Below are 9,954 nucleotides of genomic sequence, written 5' to 3'. Positions count from 1 at the left end.
AGTACTGCAAAGTAGTGGCAAAGTACTTCAAATTAGTAGCAAATTGGTGGCAAATTAGTAGCAAAGTACTCCAAAGTAGTGACAAAGTACTGCAAAGTAGTGACAAAGTACTGCAAAGAAGTGTCAAAGTATTGCAAAGTACTGCAAAGTATTGGTAAAGTATAGCAATGTAGTGGCAAAATTTTGCAAAGTTGTGGCAAAGTACTGCAAAGGAGTGGCAAAGTATAGCAAAGTAGTGGCAAAGTTTTGCAAGGTAGTGGGAAAGTACTGCAAAGTAGAGGCAAAGTACTGTAGTGGCGAAATACTGCAAAGTAGTGGCAAATTACTGCAAAGTACTGCAAAGTAGTGGCAAAGTATAGCAAATTAGTTGCACAGTAATGCAAATAGGTGTCAAAGTATAGCAAAGTCCTGAAAAGTAGTGGCATAGTGCTGCAAAGTGTTGCCCAGTAGTGGCAAAGTACTGCAAAGTAGAGGCTAAGTACTGCAAAGCAGTGGCAAAGTACTGCAAAGTAGAGGCAAAGTACTGCAAAGTAGTGTAAAAGTACAGCAAAGTGGTGGCAAAGTACTGCAAAGTAGTGGCAAAGTATTGCATAATTGTGCCAAAATACTGCAAAGTACAGCAAAGTGGAGGCAAAGTACTGCAAGTTAGTGGCAAAGTACTGCAAATTAGTAGCAAATTAGTGGCAAATTAGTAGTAGAGTACTTCAAAGTAGTGGCAAAGTACTGCAAAGTAGTGGCAAAGTACTGCAAAAATGTGTCAAAGAATTGCTAAGTACTGCAAAGTAGTGGCAAAGTACTGCAAAGTAGAGGCAAAGCACTGTTGTGGCAAAGTACTGCAAAGTAGTGGCAAAGTACTGCAAAGAAGTGGCAAAGAATTGCTAACTACTGCAAAGTAGTGGCAAAGTACTGCAAAGTAGAGGCAAAGTACTGTAGTGGCAAAGTACTGCAAAGTAGTGGCAAAGTACTGCAATGAAGTGTCAAAGAATTGCTAACTACTGCAAAGTAGTGGCAAAGTACTGCAAAGTAGAGGCAAAGTACTGCAAAGTGCTGCACAGTAGTGGCAAAGTAGTGGCAAAGTACTGCAAAGTAGAGGCAATGTACTGCAAAGTAGTGGCAAAGTACTGCAAAGTAGAGGCAAAGCACTGTAGTGGCAAAGTACTGCAAAGTAGTGGCAAAGTACTGCAAAGAAGTGGCAAAGAATTGCTAACTACTGCAAAGTAGTGGCAAAGTACTGCAAAGTAGAGGCAAAGTACTGTTGTGGCAAAGTACTGCAAAGTAGTGGCAAAGTACTGCAATGAAGTGTCAAAGAATTGCTAACTACTGCAAAGTAGTGGCAAAGTACTGCAAAGTAGAGGCAAAGTACTGCAAAGTGCTGCACAGTAGTGGCAAAGTAGTGACAAAGTACTGCAAAGTAGAGGCAATGTACTGCAAAGAAGTGGCAAAGAAATGCAAAGTAGTGGCAAAGTACTGCAAAGTGCTGCACAGTAGTGGCAAAGTAGTGGCAAAGTACTGCAAACTAGTGGCAAAGTACTGACAAGAAGTGGCAAAGTACTGCAAAGTGTTTGCGCAGTAGTGCAATGTAGTGGCAAAGTACTGCAAAATAGTGACAAAATACTGCAAAGTAGTGTGAAAGTATAGCAAAATAGTGGCAAAGTACTTCAAATTAGTAACAAATTAGTGGCAAATTAGTAGCAAAGTACTCCAAAGTAGTGACAAAGTACTGCAAAGTAGTGGCAAAGTACTGCAAAGTAGTGTCAAAGTATTGCTAAGTACTGCAAAGTAGTGGCAAAGTAATGCAAAGTAGTGGCAAAGTACTGCAAAGTGCTGCACAGTAGTGGCAAAGTACTGCAAAGTAGTGGCAAAGTACTGCAAAGTGCTGCAAAGTAGAGGCTAAGTACTGCAAAGCAGTGGCAAAGTACTGCAAAGTAGAGGCAAAGTACTGCAAATTAGTGTAAAAGTACAGCAAAGTGGTGGCAAAGTAATGCAAGTTAGTGGCAAAGTACTGCAAATTAGTAGCAAATTAGTGGCAAATTAGTAGTAAAGTACTTCAAAGCAGTGGCAAAGTACTGCAAAGTAGTGGCAAAGTACTGCAAAGAAGTGTCAAAGAATTGCTAAGTACTGCAAAGTAGTGGCAAAGTACTGCAAAGTAGAGGCAAAGTACTGCAGTGGCAAAGTACTGCAAAGTAGTGGCAAAGTACTGCAAAGAAGTGTCAAAGAATTGCTAACTACTGCAAAGTAGTGGCAAAGTACTGCAAAGTAGAGGCAAAGTACTGTAGTGGCAAAGTACTGCAAAGTAGTGGCAAAGTACTGCAAAGAAGTGTCAAATTATTGCTAAGTACTGCAAAGTAGTGGCAAAGTAATGCAAAGTAGTGGCAAAGTACTGCAAGGTGCTGCACAGTAGTGGCAAAGTGCTGCACAGTAGTGGCAAAGTAGTGGCAAAGTACTGCAAAGTAGTGGCAAAGTACTGACAAGAAGTGGCAAAGTACTGCAAAGTGTTTGCGAAGTAGTGCAATGTAGTGGCAAAGTACTGCAAAATAGTGACAAAATCCTGCAAAGTAGTGTAAAAGTATAGCAAAGTGGTGGCAAAGTTCTGCAAATTAGTGGCAAAGTATTGCATAATTGTGGCAAGATACTGCAAAGTACTGCAAAGTGGAGGCAAAGTACTGCAAAGTAGTGGCAAAGTACTTCAAATTAGTAACAAATTAGTGGCAAATTAGTAGTAAAGTACTTCAAAGCAGTGGCAAAGTACTGCAAAGTAGTGGCAAAGTACTGCAAAGAAGTGTCAAAGAATTGCTAAGTACTGCAAAGTAGTGGCAAAGTACTGCAAAGTAGAGGCAAAGTACTGTAGTGGCAAAGTACTGCAAAGTAGTGGCAAAGTACTGCAAAGAAGTGTCAAAGAATTGCTAACTACTGCAAAGTAGTGGCAAAGTACTGCAAAGTAGAGGCAAAGTACTGTAGTGGCAAAGTACTGCAAAGTAGTGGCAAAGTACTGCAAAGAAGTGTCAAAGAATTGCTAAGTACTGCAAAGTAGTGGCAAAGTACTGCCAAGAAGTGGCAAAGTACTGCAAAGTGTTTGCGAAGTACTGCAATGTAGTGGCAAAGTACTGCAAAATAGTGACAAAATACTGCAAAGTAGTGTAAAAGTACAGCAAAGTGGTGGCAAAGTACTGCAAAGTAGTGGCAAAGTATTGCATAATTGTGGCAAAATACTGCAATGCACTGCAAAGTGGAGGCAAAGTACTGCAAAGTAGTGGCAAAGTACTTCAAATTAGTAGCAAATTGGTGGCAAATTAGTAGCAAAGTACTCCAAAGTAGTGACAAAGTACTGCAAAGTAGTGGCAAAGTACTGCAAAGAAGTGTCAAAGTATTGCTAAGTACTGCAAAGTAGTGGCAAAGTAATGCAAAGTAGTGGCAAAGTACTGCAAAGTGCTGCACAGTAGTGGCAAAGTACTGCAAAGTAGTGGCAAAGTACTGCAAAGTGCTGCAAAGTAGAGGCTAAGTACTGCAAAGCAGTGGCAAAGTACTGCAAAGTAGAGGCAAAGTACTGCAAATTAGTGTAAAAGTACAGCAAAGTGGTGGCAAAGTACTGCAAAGTAGTGGCAAAGTATTGAATAATTGTGGCAAAATACTGCAAAGTACAGCAAAGTGGAGGCAAAGTACTGCAAGTTAGTTACAAAGTACTGCAAATTAGTAGCAAATTAGTGGCAAATTAGTAGTAAAGTACTTCAAAGCAGTGACAAAGTACTGCAAAGTAGTGGCAAAGTACTGCAAAGAAGTGTCAAAGAATTGCTAAGTACTGCAAAGTAGTGGCAAAGTACTGCAAAGTAGAGGCAAAGTACTGTAGTGGCAAAGTACTGCAAAGTAGTGGCAAAGTACTGCAAAGAAGTGTCAAAGAATTGCTAACTACTGCAAAGTAGTGGCAAAGTACTGCAAAGTAGAGGCAAAGTACTGTAGTGGCAAAGTACTGCAAAGTAGTGGCAAAGTACTGCAAAGAAGTGTCAAAGAATTGCTAAGTACTGCAAAGTAGTGGCAAAGTACTGCCAAGAAGTGGCAAAGTACTGTAAAGTGTTTGCGAAGTACTGCAATGTAGTGGCAAAGTACTGCAAAATAGTGAGAAAATACTGCAAAGTAGTGTAAAAGTACAGCAAAGTGGTGGCAAAGTACTGCAAAGTAGTGGCAAAGTATTGCATAATTGTGGCAAAATACTGCAAAGTACTGCAAAGTGGAGGCAAAGTACTGCAAAGTAGTGGCAAAGTACTTCAAATTAGTAGCAAATTAGTGGCAAATTAGTAGCAAAGTACTCCAAAGTAGTGACAAAGTACTGCAAAGTAGTGGCAAAGTACTGCAAAGAAGTGTCAAAGTATTGCTAAGTACTGCAAAGTAGTGGCAAAGTAATGCAAAGTAGAGGCAAAGTACTGCAAAGTGCTGCACAGTAGTGGCAAAGTACTGCAAAGTAGTGGCAAAGTACTGCAAAGTGCTGCACAGTAGTGGCAAAGTACTGCAAAGTAGTGGCAAAGTATAGCAAAGTAGTGGCAAAGTATAGCAAAGTAGTGGCAAAGTTTTGCAAAGTAGTGGGAAAGTTCTGCAATGTATTGCCAATATACTGCAATGTAATGCAAAGTACTGCAAAGTAGTGGAAAAGTACTGCAAAGTAGAGGCAAAGTACTGTAGTGGCAAAGTACTGCAAAGTAATGACAAAGTACTGCAAAGTGCTGCACAGTAGTGGCAAAGTAATGCAAAATACTGAACAGTAGTGGCAAAGTACTGCAAAATACTGAAAAGTAGTGGTAAAATACTGCAAATACTGCAAAGTAGTCGCAAAGTACTGTAAAGTAGTGGCATAGTGCTGCAAAGTACTGCAAAGTGGTGGCAAAGTATTGCAAAGTAGTGTCATAGTGCTGTAAAGTACTGCAAAGTAGAGGCAAAGTAGTGTAGTGCAAAGTACTGCAAAGTAGTGGCAAAGTACTGCAAAGTGCTGCACAGTAGTGGCAATGTACTGCAAAGTAGTGGCAAAGTAAAGCAAAGTAGTGGCAAAATTTTGCAAAGTTGTGGTAAAGTACTGCAAAGGAGTGGCAAAGTATAGCAAAGTAGTGGCAAAGTACTGCAAAGTAGTGGCAAAGTAATGCAAAGAAGTGTCAAAGTATTGCTAAGTACTGCAAAGTAGTGGCAAAGTAATGCAAAGTACTGCAAAGTGCTGCACAGTAGTGGCAAAGTACTGCAAAGTAGTGGCAAAGTACTGCAAAGTGCTGCACAGTAGTGGCAAAGTACTGCAAAGTGCTGCACAGTAGTGGCAATGTACTGCAAAGTAGTGGCAAAGTAAAGCAAAGTAGTGGCAAAATTTTGCAAAGTTGTGGTAAAGTACTGCAAAGGAGTGGCAAAGTATAGCAAAGTAGTGGCAAAGTACTGCAAAGTAGTGGCAAAGTAATGCAAAGAAGTGTCAAAGTAATGCTAAGTACTGCAAAGTAGTGGCAAAGTAATGCAAAGTGCTGCACAGTAGTGGCAAAGTACTGCAAATTAGTGGCAAAGTACTGCAAAGTGCTGCACAGTAGTGGCAAAGTACTGCAAAGTAGTGGCAAAGTATAGCAAAGTAGTGGCAAAGTATAGCAAAGTAGTGGCAAAGTTTTGCAAAGTAGTGGGAAAGTTCCGCAATGTATTGCCAATATACTGCAATGTAATGCAAAGTACTGCAAAGTAGTGGAAAAGTACTGCAAAGTAGAGGCAAAGTACTGTAGTGGCAAAGTACTGCAAAGTAATGACAAAGTACTGCAAAGTGCTGCACAGTAGTGGCAAAGTACTGCAAAATACTGAACAGTAGTGGCAAAGTACTGCAAAATACTGAAAAGTAGTGGCAAAATACTGCAAATACTGCAAAGTAGTCGCAAAGTACTGTAAAGTAGTGGCATAGTGCTGCAAAGTACTGCAAAGTAGTGGCAAAGTAATGCAAAGAAGTGTCAAAGTATTGCTAAGTACTGCAAAGTAGTGGCAAAGTAATGCAAAGTACTGCAAAGTGCTGCACAGTAGTGGCAAAGTACTGCAAAGTAGTGGCAAAGTACTGCAAAGTGCTGCACAGTAGTGGCAAAGTACTGCAAAGTGCTGCACAGTAGTGGCAATGTACTGCAAAGTAGTGGCAAAGTAAAGCAAAGTAGTGGCAAAATTTTGCAAAGTTGTGGTAAAGTACTGCAAAGGAGTGGCAAAGTATAGCAAAGTAGTGGCAAAGTACTGCAAAGTAGTGGCAAAGTAATGCAAAGAAGTGTCAAAGTATAGCAAAGTAGTGGCAAAGTATAGCAAAGTAGTGGCAAAGTTTTGCAAAGTAGTGGGAAAGTTCTGCAATGTATTGCCAATATACTGCAATGTAATGCAAAGTACTGCAAAGTAGTGGAAAAGTACTGCAAAGTAGAGGCAAAGTACTGTAGTGGCAAAGTACTGCAAAGTAATGACAAAGTACTGCAAAGTGCTGCACAGTAGTGGCAAAGTACTGCAAAATACTGAACAGTAGTGGCAAAGTACTGCAAAATACTGAAAAGTAGTGGCAAAATACTGCAAATACTGCAAAGTAGTCGCAAAGTACTGTAAAGTAGTGGCATAGTGCTGCAAAGTACTGCAAAGTAGTGGCAAAGTATTGCAAAGTAGTGTCATAGTGCTGCAAAGTACTGCAAAGTAGAGGCAAAGTAGTGTAGTGCAAAGTACTGCAAAGTAGTGGCAAAGTACTGCAAAGTGCTGCACAGTAGTGGCAATGTACAGCAAAGTAGTGGCAAAGTAAAGCAAAGTACTGCAAAGTAGTGGCAAAGTATTGCAAATTAGTTGCAAAGTACTGCAAATAGGTGTGAAAGTATCGCAAAGTACTGCAAAGTAGTAGCAAAGTACTGAAAAGTAGTGGCATAGTGCTGCAAAGTAGTGGCAAAGTACTGCAAAGTAGTGTCAAAGTACTGCAAAGTGTTGCATAGTAGTGGCAAAATACTGCAAAGTAGTGGCTAAGTACTGCAAAGCAGTGGCAAAGTAGTGGCAAAGTACTGCAAAGTAGTGGCAAAGTACTGCAAAGTAGTGTAAAAGTACAGCAAAGTGGTGGCAAAGTACTGCAAAGTAGTGGCAAAGTATTGCATAATTGTGGCAAAATACTGCTATGTACTGCAAAGTGGAGGCAAAGTACTGCAATTTAGTGGCAAAGTACTGCAAACTAGTAGCAAATTAGTGGCAAATTAGTAGTAAAGTACTTCAAAGTAGTGGCAAAGTACTGCAAAGTAGTGACAAAGTACAGCAAAGAAGTGTCAAAGAATTGCTAACTACTGCAAAGTAGTGGCAAAGTACTGCAAAGTAGAGGCAAAGTACTGTAGTGGCAAAGTACTGCAAAGTAGTGGCAAAGTACTGCAAAGAAGTGTCAAAGAATTGCTAAGTACTGCAAAGTAGTGGCAAAGTACTGCAAAGTAGAGGCAAAGTACTGTAGTGGCAAAGAACTGCAAAGTAGAGGCAAAGTACTGTAAAGTAGTTGCAAAGTACTGCACAGTAGTGGCAAAACACTGCGAAGTAGTGGCAAAGTACTGCAAAGCAGTGGCAAAGTACTGCAAAGTGCTGCACAGTAGTGGCAAAGTATAGCAAAGTAGTGGCAAAGTTTTGCAAAGTAGTGGGAAAGTACTGCAATGTATTGCCAATATACTGCAAAGTAATGCAAAGTACTCCAAAGTAGTAGAAAAGTACTGCAAAGTAGAGGCAAAGTACTGTAGTGGCAAAGTACTGCAAAGTAGTGACAAAGTACTGCAAAGTGCTGCAAAGTAGTGGCAAAGTACAGCAAAATACTGAAGAGTGTTGCAAAGTACTGCAAAATACTGAAAAGTAGTGGCAAAGTACTGCAAATACTGCAAAGTAGTCGCAAAGTACTGTAAAGTAGTGGCATAGTGCTGCAAAGTACTGCAAAGTAGTGGCAAAGTACTGCAAAGTAGTGGCATAGTGCTGCAAAGTACTGCAAAGTAGAGGCAATGTAGTGTAGTGCAAAGTACTGCAAAGTAGTGGCAAAGTAAAGCAAAGTAGTGGCAAAATTTTGCAAAGTTGTGGTAAAGTACTGCAAAGGAGTGGCAAAGTATAGCAAAGTAGTGGCAAAGTACTGCAAAGTAGTGGCAAAGTAATGCAAAGAAGTGTCAAAGTATTGCTAAGTACTGCAAAGTAGTGGCAAAGTAATGCAAAGTACTGCAAAGTGCTGCACAGTAGTGGCAAAGTACTGCAAAGTAGTGGCAAAGTACTGCAAAGTGCTGCACAGTAGTGGCAAAGTACTGCAAAGTGCTGCACAGTAGTGGCAATGTACTGCAAAGTAGTGGCAAAGTAAAGCAAAGTAGTGGCAAAATTTTGCAAAGTTGTGGTAAAGTACTGCAAAGGAGTGGCAAAGTATAGCAAAGTAGTGGCAAAGTACTGCAAAGTAGTGGCAAAGTAATGCAAAGAAGTGTCAAAGTATTGCTAAGTACTGCAAAGTAGTGGCAAAGTAATGCAAAGTGCTGCACAGTAGTGGCAAAGTACTGCAAATTAGTGGCAAAGTACTGCAAAGTGCTGCACAGTAGTGGCAAAGTACTGCAAAGTAGTGGCAAAGTATAGCAAAGTAGTGGCAAAGTATAGCAAAGTAGTGGCAAAGTTTTGCAAAGTAGTGGGAAAGTTCTGCAATGTATTGCCAATATACTGCAATGTAATGCAAAGTACTGCAAAGTAGTGGAAAAGTACTGCAAAGTAGAGGCAAAGTACTGTAGTGGCAAAGTACTGCAAAGTAATGACAAAGTACTGCAAAGTGCTGCACAGTAGTGGCAAAGTACTGCAAAATACTGAACAGTAGTGGCAAAGTACTGCAAAATACTGAAAAGTAGTGGCAAAATACTGCAAATACTGCAAAGTAGTCGCAAAGTACGGTAAAGTAGTGGCATAGTGCTGCAAAGTACTGCAAAGTAGTGGCAAAGTATTGCAAAGTAGTGTCATAGTGCTGCAAAGTACTGCAAAGTAGAGGCAAAGTAGTGTAGTGCAAAGTACTGCAAAGTAGTGGCAAAGTACTGCAAAGTGCTGCACAGTAGTGGCAATGTACTGCAAAGTAGTGGCAAAGTAAAGCAAAGTACTGCAAAGTAGTGGCAAAGTATTGCAAATTAGTTGCAAAGTACTGCAAATAGGTGTCAAAGTATCGCAAAGTACTGCAAAGTAGTAGCAAAGTACTGAAAAGTAGTGGCATAGTGCTGCAAAGTAGTGGCAAAGTACTGCAAAGTAGTGTCAAAGTACTGCAAAGTGTTGCACAGTAGTGGCAAAATACTGCAAAGTAGTGGCTAAGTACTGCAAAGCAGTGGCAAAGTAGTGGCAAAGTACTGCAAAGTAGTGGCAAAGTACTGCAAAGTAGTGTAAAAGTACAGCAAAGTGGTGGCAAAGTACTGCAAAGTAGTGGCAAAGTATTGCATAATTGTGGCAAAATACTGCTATGTACTGCAAAGTGGAGGCAAAGTACTGCAATTTAGTGGCAAAGTACTGCAAACTAGTAGCAAATTAGTGGCAAATTAGTAGTAAAGTACTTCAAAGTAGTGGCAAAGTACTGCAAAGTAGTGACAAAGTACAGCAAAGAAGTGTCAAAGAATTGCAAACTACTGCAAAGTAGTGGCAAAGTACTGCAAAGTAGAGGCAAAGTACTGTAGTGGCAAAGTACTGCAAAGTAGTGGCAAAGTACTGCAAAGAAGTGTCAAAGAATTGCTAAGTACTGCAAAGTAGTGGCAAAGTACAGCAAAGTAGAGGCAAAGTACTGTAGTGGCAAAGAACTGCAAAGTAGAGGCAAAGTACTGTAAAGTAGTTGCAAAGTACTGCACAGTAGTGGCAAAACACTGCGAAGTAGTGGCAAAGTACTGCAAAGCAGTGGCAAAGTACTGCAAAGTGCTGCACAGTAGTGGCAAAGTATAGCAAAGTAGTGGCAAAGTTTTGCAAAGTAGTGGGAAAGTATTGCAATGTATT

Source organism: Saccoglossus kowalevskii, chromosome 3 (assembly GCF_978046115.1).
Source record: "Saccoglossus kowalevskii chromosome 3, keSacKowa6.1, whole genome shotgun sequence".
Classification (NCBI taxonomy): Eukaryota; Metazoa; Hemichordata; class Enteropneusta; family Harrimaniidae; genus Saccoglossus; species Saccoglossus kowalevskii.
The sequence above is the reverse complement of the archived record's forward strand: the minus strand, read 5'-3'. Positions refer to the sequence as shown.